The 21157-nt window shown below is 46.9% G+C and overlaps 1 protein-coding gene across 1 annotated transcript in view; it reads right to left on the bottom strand.

Moving 5' to 3' along the window:
- LOC144754114 (E3 ubiquitin-protein ligase TRIM11-like) overlaps positions 1–14931 on the bottom strand; it is a 129185-nt gene extending 114254 nt beyond the window's left edge. Inside the window, exon 1 of the mRNA XM_078641680.1 lies at positions 14874–14931. The gene's annotated coding sequence lies outside the window, so the exon portion shown is untranslated. The remainder of the gene's footprint in view (positions 1–14873) is intronic.
- Positions 14932–21157: the final 6226 nt, after the last annotated feature.

The following is a 21157-nucleotide window of genomic DNA, read 5'->3' as shown; positions in this document are numbered from 1 at the left end:
TTTTTTCAGTAGAACTGAATTTCATTTCAGCTTGTGTGCACAAGTGTGATTTGTAAGCTATTTGTACCGTTTCTCCCTCATTAGAGGTCAGGTATGTGAATCCGCATCTTCCTGGGATGACTCGGATTACAAGGTTGCGTTCGTTTGCACGTGTTTGCAGTTTTGTTTTAGTTAACATGTCTGTTTGTAATGATCTTAAATTTCTGTGTGTTTCTGAGTCCAATTAATTGGTTTGAAATCAGGTTATATTAATTCGTAGAGCAGTTTGACCCTCTCTGCATAATTTAGAATGTAAGTTCTTCCAAAGTTCAGGAAACCTAGGATTGATTGTTAGTTTTTTAGCGTTTTTGGAGCTTGGAGTACTGCACACTTCTCTAAGAAATTGCCTGCTAGGCTTTTGCCTTCACTTGATAATTTATATCCTAAAAATAGGACTGTCTGGTGGGCAATTCGTGAGTTTTTAAAGTTAAATTTGTACCCTTCAGATGCGAACCAAAGTATGATGGTGTTCACTCTTTTCAAGTGTGTCTCCAGGTCATTTTCTGTAAGATAGATGTCATCGACATAAGATAATGCCTCATCATCATATATTTGTAGTAACTCTGTTACTCTGTCTGAAAATAATCCTGGGCTCTTCTTGAATACCTGTCGGAGACGACAAAATTGATTTTGGTCTCCCATGCTTGAGAAAGCGTTTAAATACCTGCTTTCTGGTGCAATGTTTTGACAGAAAAAAACATTTGAAATATCTAACGTTGTTTTATATTTTTTGCGCACAATATTATTCATTAGTGCTGCACTGTGTGAGTTTTGTACTGCAAATGTTTTGCAACAAGAGTTTAGGTGTCTGTAGTCCAAAACTAGACTATATGAATTGTCTGGTTTGGAGACAGGAAACAAAGGATTGTTCATTTGCGAGGTGCATGTTTCAATCACCCCCTGATATTCAAGTTGATCTAAGATCTCTGACTTGTTTTTTAGCTTCGTGCTTAACAGGATACTGCCTCTGTGCAGTAGGTTGATTTTTTTTACTGGATTTTATGGTGAGGAGAGTCCTCATCCCATCCTACATGTTTTTTATATAATGCAGGGGCTTGGGCCACTGCCCATTTTCTTGCATATGCGTATTTTTTATGAATTGGAATGTGATTTGAGAAGGCAGGCATAATCATTTCTTCGCCATGTGGGCACTCCCTGACAAACTCTGGTGGCCAGTCTTTCTCTGCTAGAAGGATATCATAGCCTTTAGATAGGTTCTTTCAAAAGAGACCTTTAATTTTCCTAGTTTGTCCCCCTCTATACGTAATGTTATTTCATATAGTTTATGGGGCACGCTAACTCTGGTGTCTGCAGTTTCCACCTGAATGTATTCATTCGTGTCCACTGTCTCCAGAAGATTCATCAGGATCTTGCGAGCTATGGTTACTTCTGCAGCGCTGTCTAGCATTGTTTGGGCCCACTCTCCGTTCTTGAGTTGTGTCCTCAGGATCCTCGGCATGTTTTACTTTAATGCTGGCTACCTTCTTTTTGGGAAATAGTAATTTGTTACTTTGATGAGCAGGTTCTTTGTCTTTGGACTGGACGTGCTCTTCTTTATGTTCTGACCGTCCTCTTCTTTCCGGTTTTTGTGAGGAAGTCTGAAAAGATCGAGAGGGACGAGTATCAATATCTTGATATCCGTCAGGTTTTCTCAAATTGTCCCTATTTCTAAGGTTATATCTTTTCTCGGAGGGCTCCCTTAGGGGAGACTTGACTCTCTGGAGATCTTCCTCTGGACTGAAACTGTTTTTCTCTGGGAGTGGTCTGTTTATTACCCTCCCACTTCTTTTTTGGAGTAATGAAATTATTTTTAATGAAAGTCTTTTCAGGATTTTCAGTTAGTTGTGGTTTTAGTGGTTTCCAACCCAAACTATCTCTACCTAATTCTTCATAGGATTTTTCAATTATTCTGGCAAGTTCAAAAGGTTGGTCTGCTATATCGGTTTCTTTTAATTTTTGGCGGACCGCCACGGATGCTGCTTCTCCTTTTATGTTGGCTAGTAGTATAGCCGAGACTTGCTTAAAGTCTTTCAGTAATTTCATACCTAGATTTAAAGCAGGCTCAGGACCATATTCATTTTGAATCTGTCTTAGTACGTCTGGTATAACCGCCATAGACTGAACACCATGTGTTTTTGTGTATATTGAAGCAAAGACTGTTCCCCAAGTGTCACAGTCCTCCACATGTGGTGCAATCCCCATTGGTAAGCAGAGTGTCAGAATTCTGTGTTTTTTCGTGAGGTGTAGTATCAGGAAATACTGCCTCTATCTGAGTACTTTTTTGAGCTAACCAGAATGGAATTTATTCCCGTTTTGTGGGTAATTTGCCAATGACTGATTGAATAGTCTGTGGTGTGATTTTATTTGTGTTCCCCTGGTGAGCGGTGTACTGTGGAATTTTTATTGCTGGTTGGTCTGTTAAAGTCCGCATGGCAGATTGTACCAATTGTCTATGTATTTTAATTAGTTGTTTTAGCTGAACTAAAAGTTCTCCGCTTGACATTTTTTCAATGTCAGGATGTGGTGTATAGCTGGCTAGAACCGGCCATGTGGCTCCTGGTCTACCTAGTGGACCGAGCCTGGTAATGTGATTTTGATGTTTTAGGGCGCCATTAAACCAGAGCTCATGCTCTTGGTAAGTTAGTGGAATTTCAACTTCCTCGAAAGGGGAGTATTCCTCTGGAGGTTCCTCTATTTTGTAATAGTGGAACTCGCGTATCACAGCATTTGCTGCTGGAAAAGTTATCCATGAATAGAATACCTCTGTCTGCCGATATTCATGTGCCTCGAGAACAAATGTGACCGTACCACCTCTTGATGATACTCCATTTTCTATAAGTTTTATAGTTAAGGTTTTCCTTACATTTACCGGGATGAGTATTGCATCCGGTTCATTTTCCTTAAACCCTGTAACGTCTGAACCCGGTTGATTCGCATCAACTGCAGCTTCACCGGTTGCATTGTTGTCGCCGTCAACATTGTTTAATGAAAGTTTGCAGAGTGAGTTTCAAGGAAACAAAGATTAGGTGCACAATATTTTGGAACACTGTATCCTTCAACGTTGACTAAACCAAAAACTAATACATAGGAATCTCTTCCTACTAAGTTTTGGAGGATATTAACCTTTTACCCACTCCAGACGTCTATTGGAGTTTTTACGGGAAAAGGGGTCTGTGTGAAAAGCACGACTGAGCTACTCTAGTATCTCATCAAAAAAATTCTGCCCTTTTTACCTGAAAACATGGCGAAAACGCTGGTAAGCTCCCTGGTGCTCTCCACATATGATGATGAGGCATTATCTTATGTCGACATCTATCTCACAGACGATGACCTGGAGACACACTTGAAAAGAGTGAACACCATCATACTTGGGTTTGCATCTGAAGGGTACAAATTCAACTTTAAAAAGTCACAAATTGCCCACCTAACTGTCCTGTTTTTAGGATATGAAATATCAAGTGTAGGCAAAAGCCTAGCAGACAACTTCTTAGAGAAGTGCGCAGTACTCCAAGCTCCAAAAAATGCTGAAAAACTTTAAATCAATTCTAGGTTTCCTGAATTTTGGAAGAACTTTCATTCTAAATTATGCAGAGAGGGTTAAACCCCTCTACGAATTAATAAAACCTGATTTCAAACCAATTAATTGGACTCAGAAACACAAAGAAATATTACGATCATTACAAACAGACATGTTAACTAAAACAAAAATGCAAACACGCACAAACGAACGCAACCTTGTAATCCGACTCATCCCAGGAAGATGCCGTTTCACATACCTGACCTCTAATGAGGGAGAAACGGTACCAATAGCTTATAAATCACACTTGTACACACAAGCTGAAATGAAATTCCGTTCTACTGATAAAATTCTAACCGCGGTTCAAACTGCTGAAGCAAAAGAAAAAGCCCAAGCTCAAGGGAAGAGCATTTCTGTTTTAACGGCAGCATCAGCCCTTGAGGCAGTAACAAGACCGAGCATTCCAAATGCTATGGCATTAGACCCATAATGGATCCAGTGGGTTAATTCTCTTGCTACAACAGACGTGATACACGCATTTGATCCTAAAATGAAAAAACTAGAACATCTAGAATATGAACATGAATGTCCTCTGCCGATCGAAATTCTGCCTCTGGAACAGTACACCTGTGTAATCTACACAGACAGATTTGCATAACATTACGTTGTGGATAAACAAAGTTTACAATGCAGCATGCGCGATTGTTAAAGGTCGCTGGTGCTTAGGTAAATTTAGACAGATGGTCACTAAAACTGAATCACTCAGAAACTGTACAGCTCAGCGAGCTGAACTACGAAATTTGAAGATGGCGCTTGAAAATGCCGATCGCGAATTCCCCACACTAATAGTGTGCGATTCGCATTACTGCGTCCAGTCTTACAATAAGTCCATGCAGACCTGGATTAAAAACAGTTACAAAAACGACAGGTGTCACAATAAAACATAAAAAACTATGGGAACAAGTAGTTATTTTACAGAAAGAACTACGAAAGACTCACGTGATACATACGCAGAGTCTTCGACGTGATGGCGTTCACGTTGCAGGGAATTCATTGGCTAACAGAGCCACAGCGGCAGCTGTTCAACCGGCTTCCATAGCTACAAAAAAGCGTTCTCAAATACAAATAGACAGTGAAACGCTACTAGCAGTAAAAGCCTCAATGGAAGGCAACTATGCGGCGTTACCTCTAAATTATCCACTCGGAAATACATGCCTAATTGACGCAAACTACGTTCCTTTTGCTCGAATCCCTGGAGTGGGGGACAGAGTAATTCCAAACACAAACCGGAGGGCTTACTTGATTCAAGAAGCACACATGGGAATGGGTCTGAGGCACCAAGAGATCTTGAAATCTGTAATAGAATTGCAATCAAAATACTGGTGGCCGGGGATGAGCGTGCAAGTTTATAACTTTGCAATGAACTGCCAAAAATGCAACAGAGATCGCAGTTATAAACCGGACCAGGTAACTGACAATAGCATGGTCAGTCAAGCCCAGACACCTCTGTTAGATAGCATTAGACTGTCTACACGCAGGCGTCCCTACGGACGGATGCGGCCCCACAACTACTAAGACGAGATACATTTGGATGTGGTCCCAGCGCTCGGCTGACGCCAGAACTGTTATAAAAGATTTGCGAGTCTTTATCGGCACATATGCAATTGGCATCCTACATTCTGACCAGGGTCCTGCGTTTAGCTCTCGAGCTTACAAGGAGGCCAGGGCCAGCTTGGGCTTTGCATTGCGGTACTCTAGTCCATTCCATCCTGAGGGAAATGCGGTAGTGGAGAGAAAAAACCGTGACATAAAGCAGTCTATAACAGCGAGGGTATTCGGATCGGGTGACGGGTGGGTCAAACATCTAATAAGTGTCCAACGATGTGTTAATAATCTGCCAAGAAATTCTCTGGGTGGAATCACTCGGTATGAATTTTTGTTTGGTAAAAGAATGATAAGAAGACCTCGATTACCATACTTCAGTGGAGAAACAAAAACTTTTGATATCAAAGATCGTTCAGCTGTTTTACAGGACTTAAATGAAACAAGAAGAAGTCTAAGTAACACAAAGCAAGAGCCAACGGCCACTTAAGAAAAACCACCTGTCCCAGCAAGACCTGTCTGGATTCCAAAGATTGGGGATCTGGTCAGAGAAAAGATTGCGGTAAAGAAGGAATTTGGGCCTTCTTACAGAAAAGCAGTACCTGTCCTAGCAATCAGCGGAACAAGATCAGTAGTACTACCGCCCCTTGCTGGTAAAAAGGAGAACAGAGTTGTATCAATCGACCTGGTAAAACCACAATCATGTGGCCAATAATAAGTAGTAGGCCAAGTGGACTCCCAAGATGTAGCAGAAGACCAAACCTTGCTACAATCCAAGAGGTTCAAACTGAAAGACACATTTGATAAACCTGCAGTGAATAAAAAAAGGACTATGCGACAAAGCCATTGAACTTGTGCCTCTTGAAACCCAAATTGCAACAGTTCGTCAAGAAACACCTGTCTACAATGAGGTAGCCTCTAACTATACTAATGTGACAAAAGAAGATCCAAAGACTAAAAGAAATCCAGAAGCAATTCCAACAATTGACAGAACTGCATCTGGCTACTTCATCAATTTCGATGACTTTTCTGATGATCCAAGTGAACATGAAGACAAGCCAGCAAATCAAACTTTCAAACACAAAATTACAGAACTCTTTCATCAACTTGGAGAAACATATCTGATTTTACCATGTATTGAATTGAGGATTGTGTTAGGTTTACTTTTCCTTCTCCTCTGGCTCATTTTGGTTTTAAGCTTGGGAAGAATGACAGATGGAAAATATAGTGCAATGGACACAGCAAGTCAGAACATCAACTTGGTTCTAAAGCCCCACAGATCATCTCACATCGAAAAAAGAGAACTATCATCAGTGAACATCACAGCCATTCCTATACCTGGTAGTGTAGCATGGGACACTACTGATTACGAAATCTATGGTCCGGTTGAACTCTTGAAATATCCACATCAGCTCAAGGTTTCTTTAAGTGACTTTGTATCACCTAGTACTTCCTCTGATGATTGGGACTTTGAAAATATTAACAATATGATGTCCGATTTCGAAATGTCAGCAAAATTTACAGAACATGATTATTTACAATGTTCATCAAATTATGAGGGAATGTATTGTTTTAATCATTATGGGCATCACTATTTGCATAAATCTGCTAATCCTAGAAATGTTTTTAGTTATAATTAATGGGAACATTGTCCAACTCCGCCAAAAGGCAGTTCGAAAACATTTTATGAGAAATTCCCATACTTTTCAGGATTCAATAACTCAGATCCAGAAACGTTTTATTTTAAAATTATGAATAAGACCGGAATGAAAAACATGTTGACAAATACTAAACTGATTTATTCTGATAACATTTCATGAAAAACAACATTGAGACAAAAACTATCTGGGGTACAAAAGACTGGCAGGTACAAGGTTTAGAATCATTATTCAGAGCCTGCATGATCCCAGAACAAATAATGTTCCTGAATGACACCATTCAACAAACAACCTGTCTTGGCATAGCCAAGATAAAGGAATTAAACAAACTGTCTATTCCTAAACCCATACCTGATAGTATTAGCACTACAGATGAGGAGATAGAGGAATCCCATATTTTAAAACAAAACAGAACAAATCCTGATTGGAGAAAATGGTTGATCTGGCCCATAGACACTAATAACTGTCAAGATAGATTCCTGAACAAAACACAGGTGTTCAAACAGAACAGACCAGACCCAAGATATTCCCAGAGACAACATCCAGGGATAGTAACAACATACAGTGTAGGAAAACTATGCCTCGAGTGGCTAAAAAAATCCACACTGCCTGAAATTAAGCAACACTTGACTTTACTTAAAGAAGGTGCTGACTTGCGAGATGTCTTACTGGGACCTCGCAAACAGCGTCAAAAACGTTTCATATACGCCAGTATATACGCTGCTTACAAAGAAGCTTGGAAAGTAATGCAAATTGAAAATGCTGAAAAAATACGAGAAATTGATCGTTTTAATTTGGGAAAATCACTGTCTGTAGTGGACAATGGGTTAACGACTCTGTCCTCCAGAATTTATTCACTGGACAGCATTGTATCATCTGCTATTGATATAATAGAACAGGATATGCTAATATTACAACATGGCCAGTCTCAATTGCGTTCTATTGTACAGCTAAGGTGGACGTTACAAAACCTCCGTTCAGGCTACGTGGCATGGTGTCTAATCAACACAACGTCATTATTTTCTATCTTTAACCTTACAGATAAACAAATCTCTTTGGCACAAAAAGGAGCAGACTATACAGTGCTGAGCATTGAAAAACTAGAAAGATTACCATTGACAATGTCAGATAGACCGGTCATTAAATGGATAATACATGGAACCATTACAATTCCGATAACGACTTTCGAGTGTCAATACTGTCATAAGTATTTACCAGCGGGCCTGTATGAAAGGTTGGGTAAAGGATACATCAAGTCAACCTGGAATTTACCTTATACACATAGATGTTATAGTGAAGGGAAAAAAAAGAGGTATTTCTTAGTGGTAACAACTGTAAAAATTAACTAAGCGGTACACTTCTGTGTCAAGGTATTAACTTGCAAGGAGCCTGCGAAGGTTCATCTAATAACCTTTCATGTCATCTGCATGGCACCCCTGCTACACAGATAGAGCCCTTTTTCAGACAACTTTCCAACGGTAGCTACGTTATAATAAGTGACCACAGCTGTTGTGGCATGGTGCCAGGAAAAGCCTATCTCGTGAGCGTTACTTCCAGGGTCATTTGTTGAATGCAAGTATTGTAACCAAACAGCAAACCAGACATGGAGGCAGCAATATGGCCTTCTCTGAATAGCTCTTCTATTCGAATTGATACTTTAAGCAGAATGAAGTCTATTCTTTTACAAACAACTGTGCCTTTAACCTCGCCTAGAGAAACGTATGATCTGCAAGTTGCAAGGACGGCGGCAGAGATACATACACTATTATCGACAAATTGCCCCGTGCATTTCGTAGAAATGTTAAGTCAAATCTTGAACATACGAGATACCAGTGGCATCGCACATGTATTTAAGGCAATTTTTTGGGGACTGTTATCACCCTTTGAAGCAGTCCTGAGCATCTTCCCGAATTTCGTGCACTCTGTGTTCGGCGGCCTGCCTCTCATCTTGGGACTCGTTGCAAGAATCTTATTTTTGTTCCTTCTGCTGCGATATGGCAAGTCAAGTCACAGACAAAACTCAGGCTGCAATTGAAGAAATGATCCTAGCAATGCGATACCGAGACCGGATCACTAAAGTCCTCGGCTTGGCCCGGCTAAGAGATCGGAATACTACCTGGTTTCTTTCATTCAGACCAATCTGGCAAGATTGCATCTTACCTGTTCTACGATGCCTGCTTTGCGGAGAAGAATGCGTGTTGGACATCTGTCTCACACTCCCATCAGCAGTACCTATGGATAGATACTTTGCTTGGTTCGGTAACGGCTCATGCAACGTGTTGTCCCCAACGGCTACCTATTCTGATGACGGCATTCGTTGAGACTTAACCATTACGATTAGGTGGCGGTGAAGTACGAGATGAAAGTGGCACACGGGTACAACCTTCTGTGACCATTGCTGATCTAGACATCGATGATGGCAATGAATTTCACATATGCACTATTTCTGCTTTTTCAAACTTGGTCGAACTTTCACCTACCGTTGTAGACAAATTTTTCACCAGCCTATCTGATTTAATGTGCTCTCCAAACAACGAGAATAGCTTTTGAAAACACGAGCACACAGCGTTCCCTGAACTCTGAATTTGGCCTTCAATTGAGATAAACAGAACTTCTAAAAACACTGGAAATGTTTTTTTCTCCCCTGAAAACGAAATTATTTTTTTCCCGGTTTCCAAAATATTTACCTTTTTGGCACATGATACTTTGCTTAAAGTAGAACTATTCTTAGAGAACAAGATTTCTATTTTTAGAAACTCTAGAGACAATATTTTGACTTAGCCTCTAGCACATGTACAGTGTTGTATAAATATGTGATGAAATGGTCTCGACCTTCTCTTCCGTATTAAGAGCCATTTCATAAATGTAAATTTCGTGATTCATTCAGTCAAGATTCCAATATACAAAAAATATTGTCTGAATGATACCACTGCTTGAAAACGTACTTTTCGTGTATATACCATTTCAAATGCATTTTATGTATTTTGGGGTGGGCTGGAAAACACATGCATCGTTATATGTTTAAATATTGCTTAGTATTTAGTAATGATGGGCATTATACGTGGAGTGGGTGCTGTGAACGTATCTAGGACCCTATTTAGATATTCCCGATGTATGCCCTTATGTGGTTATATCAAATCATATCCTTATAAAGGCATAAGAATCAGATCCATATTTAGTCATAGCCAATGCAGTCCAAGGCAAAGCTACTCCCATAGACTACTAGAAAATACAACGCCATCTTTAAACAAACCAAGCCTCCAGCAGCCCAGGAATTCCCCCTGCTTCTGTTTTGATTTGTCCAAGAACTCCTGGAGTCCTCCAAGAACTGCAAATTCTTATTGACGTCTTATGTCCAACCTTACGTCAAACTCGGCACCTTCCAGGTTTAAATATACCAGCATCTGCCTTAGCAAATACACAGTTGTTTGGAGCAGATCAGCTATCTACTTGCCCGACGCCCGGCTGAAGGCTAGAGAAATCCAGCTCCAGTGTTTCCCTGTCACCCTCGCGGGTTGCTGGGAGATCGAGTCCTGAGAGAGAGTTTCAAGACCTCCTTCATTCTATAACCAAGGTACGGAGCTGATTAGACCCATAGAGAATTCTTGATTCAGATTCTTGGCAGAAACTATCTTAACTCAAACTACATCTTATTTATTCCGTCCCATGTACTAGGCTTAGGTTAGGTACACCGGGGTAGGCGTATTTTAGAAGCACCAGTTGAGTACGTTTAGTCAACTTTTATCATTGTATGTATCTTATCCGTTTTAAGTATCTTATGGCTTAGAAACCATATAAATGTGTTTACAGTATTATTTCATAATACTCCTTTTACTGTACGCACTTTACTTTATGACAAGTATTGCAATTGTAGCAATTCACTTCTCTTGCATGAGAAAGAAGACTGCTCAATAAATAACCACTTTTATTGAAAACGCCAGTCTCTCTATTTCTCTGCACCTCTGGTGAAACTAAGCATGCACGATTGACTGAGTGAAATAGCTATCTATGTTTCCGCGACTCTGGAGATATACTTCTTGTTCTAGGGGAGCAAAGTTGTCATGTTTATGCGGTTGTCAGAAACTAATACCTTCTTGTCTATTCAGGAAAGTTAACACCTTCTTGTTTACTCGAGAAAGTTTCTAGTGACCTCTGAGCTAGCTGGCATTCATAATTAAGTCTAACATATTCAATAGAGACCTAGTCGACCTCAGTTCTACGTCTAAACTATAGTTTGTGTTATTCCAATGCGCAAAGCCTGTTGGGAATATAGGAACTACACTACAGGCTTCCCACGCATCTCGGGTTTTTTGTACTGTGGTTTGGATATGGGTAGTCAGTGTCTGGTGATTTGCCGGGTCTTATGCGTGCCAAGATCCCCCCATTAGTAAACGTCCCTTAGGGTATGAAATTCTGGTAGACCTCCGGCGAACAGATTAGGGGAGTCAGGGCGTGTCTCAGCTGCAGATATTTGTAAAACTGTGTCCAGTGCAAGTGGAATTCTATCTGCAATTGCTGAAACAATTTGAGAGTGGGTCCCAGCAGAATGTCACTAAGGGTAGAGATTCCAATGAGGTCCCTGGCTCAGAAGCCTGGAAGTCCGACAAAGGTCGCAGGTAGGTACCCTGCCAAAGAGGGGCTGTCTGCGTCAGGCACCCGTCCCAGCCCATTTGATTCACGATATAACGCCAGAGCTGGATGACAGTTCTGCAGGTGGGGGTTGGGTGGACAAGGTTTTTATGACTGTGGAGGAGGCTCAAGGGGGGGGTACCCTTTATTGCATGTCACTCCACAGCAAACGCTGGATCGGTGTATGAGCTGTACCACCACTCGTTGATATTCGACAGATGAGATACCACATAGTAGGCATATATATCGGCCACCGCAATCCTGCCACAGTACATCGACTGGGTGCAGGTTCGTAGCGCAACACGGACGATGCCACCTCCCCATAGGAAATTGTTAAGGAGTGCATTAACCTGGGTGAACCACGTACGTGGATTGATATTATGTGCCAAAGATATCGTGGGACAAGGCGAGATGAAGACCCCCGGATATTTAAAGCCCTTGGTTGCGTGAGAGAACTGCGAAGCCCAGGAGACGCGCCCATGGTGACCGCAAACTGGAAATAACACTGACTTCGCTGGATTGTCTCCAAGGCTGGAGGTCTCCCCAAACACCCAAAGTATCGGGAAAATCCGCTATCGGTTAAAAATAATAATACCTTGTCTGCATATAGCACAATACTGTCGGACCGGTCTTGTGACCATTCATACCCACAAATTAATGGGTCCCGCTGCACCCATGTAGCTAAGGGCTCTGTGGCGAGCACAAATAGCAATGAATGCAGGGGGCCACCCTGCCTAAAACCCCGACGTATTGGGAAGGGTGTGGACCAGAAGCCTGCTACCCGCACAGAGGCTGAGAGCTCTGTGTGTAATAATTGTATGTAAGACAAAAAGCGTAGGCCAAAGTTGAGAGATCAGAGGAGCTGAAAAAAATATGTCCAACTCAGGGAATCAAACGCCTTATCTATATCAGCCAAAAGAATGGCCGCAGGGCAGCCCAGCTCCGGGGCCTTCACAATGGCATTGTGAACCTGCCTAATATTGTGCTGGGTAGACCGGTGCAGCAGGAAGCTGCCCTGGTCGGGGTGGATCAGTTTGTGGATACACGTGTGGAGGCCAGCAAGGACCTTACCCATCAGTTTGGGTTCAAATTTAGGAAGAGGATGGGGTGGTAAGAAGATGGTTCTTCTGGGGGTTGGCCTGGTTTAAGGAACACCACTATCTCGGCATGGCACCAATCAGGAAGTAAGATGTGCAGCTCCAGAGCCTCATGAAGTACATCCAAAAGATGTGGCCGAGCTGCGCCATGTGTCACTAGGAAGTCACTAAGGAAGCCATTGGGACCAGGCGCGTGACCGGCGTGCATGTTGGATAAAGCCGCACCGAGTTCCTCTGTGGTAATGGGGGCATCTAGCTGGTCGCGCAGGTGGTCTGGGAGATTTTTGGGTGATCTGTCTGTTGGAAATTCCCCTATTGTCACGCGTGATATGAGTGCCTTCTGCTCGTATAAGGAGGCATAGTTGGCCCTTGGACGACTGTGTCGGAGTATTACAAAGGACTCTGTCCGCGTTTCGCAGTGCCAACACCGAGGCGGGGGACATCGCCGCCTGACTTAAACGATGAAGCATTTTGTTTGATTTGTCACCCCATTGATAAATCCTATGTTGGGTCGCTAACCAGATCTCATACATCTCATTAGTGAGATGCTGATGGATTTGTTGTTGTACTTTGAGGAGGCTGCATTGCGGTATTGGGCCTGAGGTCTCTGCAGCTTTGGATTTTCTAGGTCTACTATTTTTGCAAGGCGCTTGCGTTTTTCCCTGCACTAAAGTTGATGTCTACCCCGGGAACAGTGGGTTTAAGGGCTTTCCACAGTATAACACTGGAGGGGGCAGTGCCCAAATTGGACAATAGATTGTCTGTAATTGCCTGTCGGAGAACGTCTTGGTAACCCGGGTCGCCAAGGTGCCAGGGTGACAAGCATCATCCGAAGGGGGGGTTTGTTTGCCCAATGTGGAGTCTAAGTAGATCCGGGGGGTGGTCGGTGTAATGCCCAGCATAAGTCAGCATTCTAGTGCTGAGCCTGTAACTACACTGAACACCCACCCACCACTGATGTCACTGGTCAGGTGACACAGCTTCAATAAAAGAGGCCGAGCCCACGTGCTCTGGGCCAGTTGCACCATACCTCCGGTGTGTCCTGTGTCTGCGTGTGACTGATTGCCAGCATGAGGGCCTAGGGCCCATCCAGACTTTACAATGGCGACGAGGACGGAGCTGTGCCCAGCGTGCCGCAGCTAACATGAAAACTTCAAGAAAAAGGGGAAGAGAGACCTGCCTGCTGCAAAGGCACACCCCCTGAGATAGAAGCCGGCCGCCGAGAGGCCCACGAGGCGTGCGTCGAGCCCCAGGCCTGGAGAAGGAGGAGGTGACCGGGAATCCACCCCGCACCTCTCCAGCCTGCTGAATGCCGCCTTGCCGTGGCGGTGCCCCCAAGAGTATAAGCGGACCGGCCAGAGCCCACCTGTACCGGCCGCAAGTGAGCCTGAAGAAAAGTGCGGACCGACTGGAGCCCACCCGCGTCGGCCGCGAATGTGCCCACGTATGCTGAACCAACGCGGAGCCCACCCGCGTGGTTGAATAAGCCCGTTGGCCGAAGGTGAGCTTGATAATAGCGGCCGCCAGCTAGCGCCGCCGAGTCTACGTGCAAAGCGGAGCCCACCCGCCATTAACTGTACACGTTGCCCCAACAGGGCGAGCGGGACCAGATATTGCCCCCGTTAATACGGCAAGGCTCGCGGAGCCCACCCGCGGCTTGCCTACAGCGACGCGGCGTCGGCCGCAACTGCCCCCGTGATAAAGCAAGGCTCGCAGAGCCCACCCGCGGCCTGTCTGCAGCGTCCCCCGCCACGCAGCATGTGAGAAGTGAGGCTGCGGCGGCGGGGTGAGCAAACTTGAAAGGGAACCGCCCGCAGCGTGTGAAGAGCTGCCGGGCGCCGAATAAGTGAAGCGGAGCCCACCCGCTATGACAGGAATCTCCAGCGGAGCCCACCCGCAGTGAAGCGCTAATCGCTTCCCACCCCCCGCCGCGTGTGACGTGTGGCTGCGGTAGTGGGGGAAGGGAAACTAAATTCAGCACCCGGCCTGCAGCCGGTAAAAGCAACTCCAGCCGCCCCAGCCTGCAGCGCCATGAAGAAATCAAAGAAGCGCCAACACTTCTCTACCGCCACGCAGCGCGAGGAATGAGAGTCTGCTGTGGCGGTGGGGAACAAGTGAGGAAAATTACGAGGCCCCAGCCGGGATAGAAAGTGACCGCAGCAAGCAGAGAGTGACCAGCGGCGGAGCAGCACCAATGCCCCTCCCTGCGTGGCCCGGTAAGAGAAATGCCTGCCGCGAGGGGTGGAGAAAAGCAAAACGAGAAGAGCCCCCCTCACTGAATGGATTTTGTGCTCGCAGAGCCAGGGGATATGAAAACAGGAAAAGACTCACGGTAGAGCAGAGTGAACCTGGCAGCGAGGCGGCCGTTCAAAGATGTGCTCGCCCATAGCATGGAGAATGTGGAACCCTCGGAAGTCAAGGGATAGGCATGCATGACCCAGCGAATGGCCTGCTCACAAGCGGAAGCACACGAAGCCGGCGAGGAGACAGTTCGTCAAAAGAAAGAAAAAAAACAAGTTTCAATTCCCAGCAGATATCCCGGGCCCACGCTTTCAGAAAAGAGAACACTGCCATCTAGTGGCCATTTTGAGTAACTGCGCCCCCAACATGAAGGAATTGAGCAAATGATGGCAGAGTGAGAGGCTCCAATGAAAGAAAGGACATGTAACCTGTTCAGGACAGATCTGCTCCAGGTACCAAGAAACAGCTCGCAGCACCCCTGAACACCTTTGCCCGAGTGACGCCCAGAGACGGATAGAGAACCACCTGCTGGCAGGTGGCTACTCCCAAGAAGAGAGGAACGCGCCACAAAACACAAGGAAGGTTTGCAGCAAAAGACTACGAAAGTCAGCAACCTGCCCGCAGTCACGTCCGAAGTAGTATACAAGCAATCACACCACCGAGGGAGATAAAAGGTAATGGCGTAGGAGCACGCCAGAAGCACAAAGGAGCGCAAAGAAAACCCCAAGAACGCACCAGGGCGTGCGAAAGCACATGACGCAACTGCGCAGCAGTGCAGACCGCACTAGCCCAAAGCAGCAAGTCACAAGGAAGATACTGCGAAGGAAAGAAAATGGTTGCGCAGACAACCCGCAGCAGTGAGGATCCAACACAGAAGCAACATGACCATTCAGCCTGGTCACCAAGCATGAAGCCGGCCAGCCAGATGGCGGCACCAAGAAGTCGAGGGTCGCAACGAGAAGCCTGCCTGTCAGTGATCGGCAGAGGGTCGCACCGAGTAGCCTGCCTGTCAGTGATCGGCAGAGGGGACCAGCACGAGGTCCAAGAAGTTCAGACAAGGCGCGGTCCGAGGACATGGACCCACGAAATTCCACCCCATATTTAATGAAAGCGACAGAAAGAAGAAAAGAAGGTCGCGATGCTAACCCTGGGAAGTGAGTGACAAGAAGGCAGTGTCCTAGGACTAGGACAAGACCAGGAAGACACGTGCAGAGTGCTCGCGCTGCATGGGGAAGCCTGGACAGAGAAGATGAAGAAAAGGGGACCAGGGCACGTCGCGAGAAGAGAAGAAGAAAGATCGGAGGGGCACGCCGCCACCGAGGAAAGGAAGAAAGGAGAAGTCAGAGTGGCACGCAGCCACTTCAAGAAGAAGGAAGAAAGAACAGAGTGGCCACCGCCACTAAGAAGAAAAGAAGAAGGGAGAAGTCGGAATTGCATGCTGCCACTGCAAAGAAGAAGCCACCCCTGCGGAAAGAAGCAAGGTGACGGGCACTGGAACACCTGAGTGCAATGGAAGACCAGCCTGGCAAGAACACCGGCAGCACAGACCAAAGGCAACCACCTACGAGCCATGCATCCACATGGCGATCGCAGAAGAGAGCAAGCTAGACTGTTGGCGACATCTACCTCTGGGGTTTAGCGGAAGATTGGATGGCGAGACTGCTCAGGCCTCCGGAAGCTGAGGAACTGACCACCTCACACCAGCCCGTGGGTCAACCCAGAATTAGAGGTCTCAAGGGACTCTGGTGCCAGCAAGTCCGGCACGGGAGACAGATCCACAGATGCACATCTGCAGGACCCAAGGGGATGAAAGCCTCGCGAGCAATGAGAAGAGTCTACAACTCAACCTTCAGGTGGAACTAGGACACGACGGTGAGGCTCGTGGAGCGTCCTGCTCAAGGCCCGAAGGCCATGGTGGAGCAACACGACCGAAAACACCAGTCCAGTGGAAACCTGGCAAAGAGGTCCTCCCGGACATCTGGTGAGAGAGGAATACCGGCGAGAGGGACATCCTAGTGAGAGGGATGTGTGCACCTACTCTATTCACCTGCCAAGGGTCAACACTAAAGCCTGCCCGGAAAACATCACGAAGCAAGAAGAGAGAACAAAACCAGAATACTGTTGACACCTGTGTCATCCATTTATCTCTCATCACCAACGGAGCGAAGCAAAGGCAGGGCTGAGAATAGCGGACAGACAGCACAGACAAAGAATGAACCCGCCGAACAACTGCGAACCGTGCCACAGAGAATTGTTAGTCCTGAATGCAAGAACTATACTGCCTGCGGCTTGCAAGCAGCCAAAGAGACTCGTTTTGAAAGCGCAAGTCCAGTGGTACATTTCTAGGTTTTCTTTCCCCCACAGGTGTTTGGACTTTTTCTGTTTGGTTTAATTATAAACCAATTTGGGGAGGGATGTAATGCCCAGCATAAGTCAGCATTCTAGTGCTGAGCCTGTAACTACACTGAACACCCACCCACCACTGATGTCACTGGTCAGGTGACACAGCTTCAATAAAAGAGGCCGAGCCCACTGTTGTAGGTATAATGTACAGATGACCAGAGGTAGCCAGGAGGTATATTTCCATGTAGAAGGTTTATTCATAGGATGTTGCAGGTTACAATAAGTCCAAAGGGAATCCCACCAGGAGCAGCATCTCAGCCACTCAGCCCACTCACTCCAACTGTCATTCTCTCCAACCGGCAGGCACACTAACATTCTACACACTCTCTCATCAGGCATTCCACATTCCACACATACACTACATCCATCTTGGCTGAGTAGCTAAGGGGAAGATACAAATAAGATAATGACATTACTACATCCACGTGCTCTGGGCCAGTTGCACCATACCTCCGGTGTGTCCTGTGTCTGCGTGTGACTGATTGCCAGCATGAGGGCATAGGGCCCATCCAGACTTTACAGTCGGAGAGGTCTCTGGGCAGGATAGACATGTGAGGCCCTATGTATGTGGCTGCATGGTAAGAAGAAGTAGTCAAATCTGGATAGGGACTAATGTACTGCTGAAAGGAACGTGGCGGGCATTTCACCCAGGTGTGGTGGTAGCTGGTGGAGTTTGGATTCTCCCGATTGGTGCCTATGTCCTGACTCACGTTGGCGGTCCAAGGTTGACATGGCTTCAATGCAGTTGACGCCCAGTGTTATTAGGCCAGCCAGGAGTTCTCCCCACAGTGGTGTGATTTTGTCAATGAAAGTGTGTCCTAAAGGGGGGGAGGGGGCGTAAACGCTGCCTATGGTTATTGTTTTGCGGTATAATGTACCTGTCGCTATAGTGTATTGTTCCCCTGGATCTGACCAGAGTTTGGACAGAGTGAAGGGGATACTGCGGTGCACCAGAATGGCCGTTCCGCGACAGCAGCATGTGAACGCTGAGTGATCTACTGTGTCATAACCAAACCACGCAAGACATGGGGATTTATTGCGTAGTAGATGGGTCTCTTTCAGTAGGAGTATAGCCGCTTCCAGCGATTGGCTTGCTGAAGGACAGTGCTTCTCTTTATTTTATTGAGCATCCCTCTAATGTTCCACATTATAAAGTTCGGACCCCCAGGCAGGGAATTACTTGTGTGTGCGGTCATCTGTCATCTAGGGAGGTTCCCAGCTAGGATGAGCGGGTGAAAATATACTGGGTTCCCTGTGCCTATGTGTGAACTAAAATAACTCTAGTCCAGGGAATCTAAACATCCCCGCCACCCAGCCCCCACCCCAATACCTCCACCAACAAGGAGTATCTGTTGCAGTTGGTGAGAGCCCGAGGCCCCAACAGGGGTTGCCAGGGTACCTCTGCCAATAGAACCCAAACTTCCGACAAAACTTAAACATAATTGTTATGGGGGTGTTAGTGGCTCAAGGCCCCCAAGCCATATTTGCTCTCTAGGTGAGCCATAGCCTTCGGGGTGATAAATATCCTCAGTCAAAGCCATGGGCAGAAGAGGCAGGAGCAGTCCCACTGCATTCACGACTTGTTGCCCTGTGTCTGGGAGCGCCAGTTAGACCTCGACCAGTGCCGCCTTTTGGAGTTGACCCTCTTCGGACGATTCCTATGTGTACCCTGCGAGGAGTTAGACTCCAGAGGCGGTGGGGTGTGTAGTTTAGATGTACTGTCTCGCCGGCATAAGTGAAGATTGCTTCCAGCGTATCAAAGAAGAGAGATTTAGAATTCTATGTTATTCTCATTCAGGCTGGGTACAACAGCATATACTGCACATTGAGTTCTCCAAGTCTGCGTTTGAAGGCTGTTAATGACTGGCGCTGCTGCAGCCGGTGGGTGTAGTGTGGGAAGATCATTATGTTCTGTGAATCGTAGAGCAGTTTATCCCTGTGGGTTCTTGAATATTGAAGGATGGTGTCCGGGTCTACATAATTCAGCAGCTTGGCAATTACTGGCCTGGGGCGTTCCCCCGGAGGGGGTTTCCTAGTCAATGCCCTGTGGGCTCTCTCCACCACGAAACAGGAGGATAAGGAGTCTTTAGGCAGGAGGGATCTCAACCACTGCGAGAGAAAGCGTTCCATGGAGGAGCCCTTGCACCTCTACGGAAAGCCATTGAAGTGCAGGTTATTGCATAAGGAGTGGCCCTCTGCATCTTCAAAGCGGGACATCACCTTTTTTTGCAGGGTTGCAACTGTGTCCTCCACCGTTGAAAGCATGGGTTTCCACCTATATAAACGCGGAGTGCAGTGTGAACTGCAGTTTGTGCTGGTATTCCTACTGCTTGGCTAGAAATTCTACCCGAGCTGAAGCTCGCGCTCGTAAACTTACAGTTTGGGATCGCAAACTCACCGTTCGCGATCGCAAGTGGGGAAAAAAACTCCACTGCACATCACGAAGCGGAGTTTTCTGCACTCCGTGAGCTCCACGGAGTGCAGAGTGCAGAAAACTCTGCAAACACTGCGAATGGAGCGAAGTACACCGCCCAGTCCTAGATGCGATCCACAGCCTTTCTATAATCTTGACGCAGAAAGGAGGCCCCCAAACCCACAACACTGATCTTTGTGTCTAGGGTATCGCGGACCCGAGTGCTCGCGGCCAGCAAAGCGGCGTTGTCGGAAAGAGGGCTCTTGGTGTCAGTGTTGCTTGCACTACCAGGGGCTGTTGCAAACGGGTCCAGGGTGCTTTGCTTGGAGGTGGGGCCCGCTGGTTTATCCTTGGCCATGAAGAAAAAGGAGAGGTGGGGAGGGGGAGCCATAGTACAGTGTCTACCCTGCTCCTGATTGTATTTCCTTCAGTTGAGGATTCAGGCAGGTATCTCCGCTAGTCGACCTGCCACCCAGGTGCCCCGTTGTCCCTCCAGGATGTTGTGGAGCTGGGCCCACAGCCTTCAAGTGTGGGTGGCCCACTCCACCAGCCCTCGATGGGGTGGTTTAGTATCCACTCCAGGGAAGGCCGCCACGCGATATCAGGGGAGATCCCCAGTAGGCCCGGTTCCTCGGGGTGGGGGGGGTAAAAGTATAAGCTCCGTACCACTGGCCTACCTGCTGCATTCCTTGTGTTCAGTGGGAGAAGTTGGCCCTGTCCGGCAGCCCAGTGGAATAGTGGCAAATCTCCTCAGCAGGCCCTTTATGTGAAGGGCCACCTCTGCTATACCATCAGCCGGGCCGCGACACCCTCAGCACAGGCCCAGAGGTCATCAGTCTGCTGCCACGTCGTCTTACAGGCGGCTCGTGCCCCAGACAGTGGGCCCCAATGCCTGCCTCCACTGCTGTGTCTTAGTCCTCTTGAGCCCCACGAGCCCCCCTAGCAGGATGGTAGGAGCGGGCGGGCCCGAGCACCCCTACTGGCTCAGCCCCGACCATAAGCAGGTGTCTTCTCAAGGCCCTCAGGCCCAGCCAGCCACGAAGATGCGTCAACAGGGTCGGCCCGGGCACAGTCAGTGTCACCGTCTGCTCCGGCATGCCTGGGTAGATTGGAATCCCTGGGGTGGCACCCGGCCCCGCGGGGCACACCCACGGCTCAGGGCGCCCACAGGGCCCCTTTGAGCTGCACAGGGTCTACCTTGAGGACTCTGCACTACCTCTCGCGTCTGAGGCCCTTTGATGTGGGTGAGTCTTCTGTGTGGGGGTCAATGGCTATGCCCCAGCCATCAGGGGCCCTAACTGCCTGACGCACCGCCGCATGACACACATGAGGGCCTCCACGAGCCCCGCAGGACCTTCAGGATCTCCCAGGCACCCGCGACCAGGACCCAGATCTGGCTTCAGCCGCGATAGCCCCGGCACCCGAGTCATCAGCAAGTCCCACGTGGGCAGCACTAACCCTGGGTGTAGTGTGCGTAGTAGCGTTACGCGAAGTGCTAGTTTGCATAGTAGCGCTATGGGTAGTTACGCGAAGTACACTTCGCACTACGCACGCTAAG

The sequence above is a fragment of the Lissotriton helveticus genome, chromosome 5_1 (assembly GCF_964261635.1).
Source record: "Lissotriton helveticus chromosome 5_1, aLisHel1.1, whole genome shotgun sequence".
In the NCBI taxonomy this organism is placed as follows: domain Eukaryota; kingdom Metazoa; phylum Chordata; class Amphibia; order Caudata; family Salamandridae; genus Lissotriton; species Lissotriton helveticus.
This window is presented reverse-complemented; position numbering and strand designations above follow the sequence as displayed.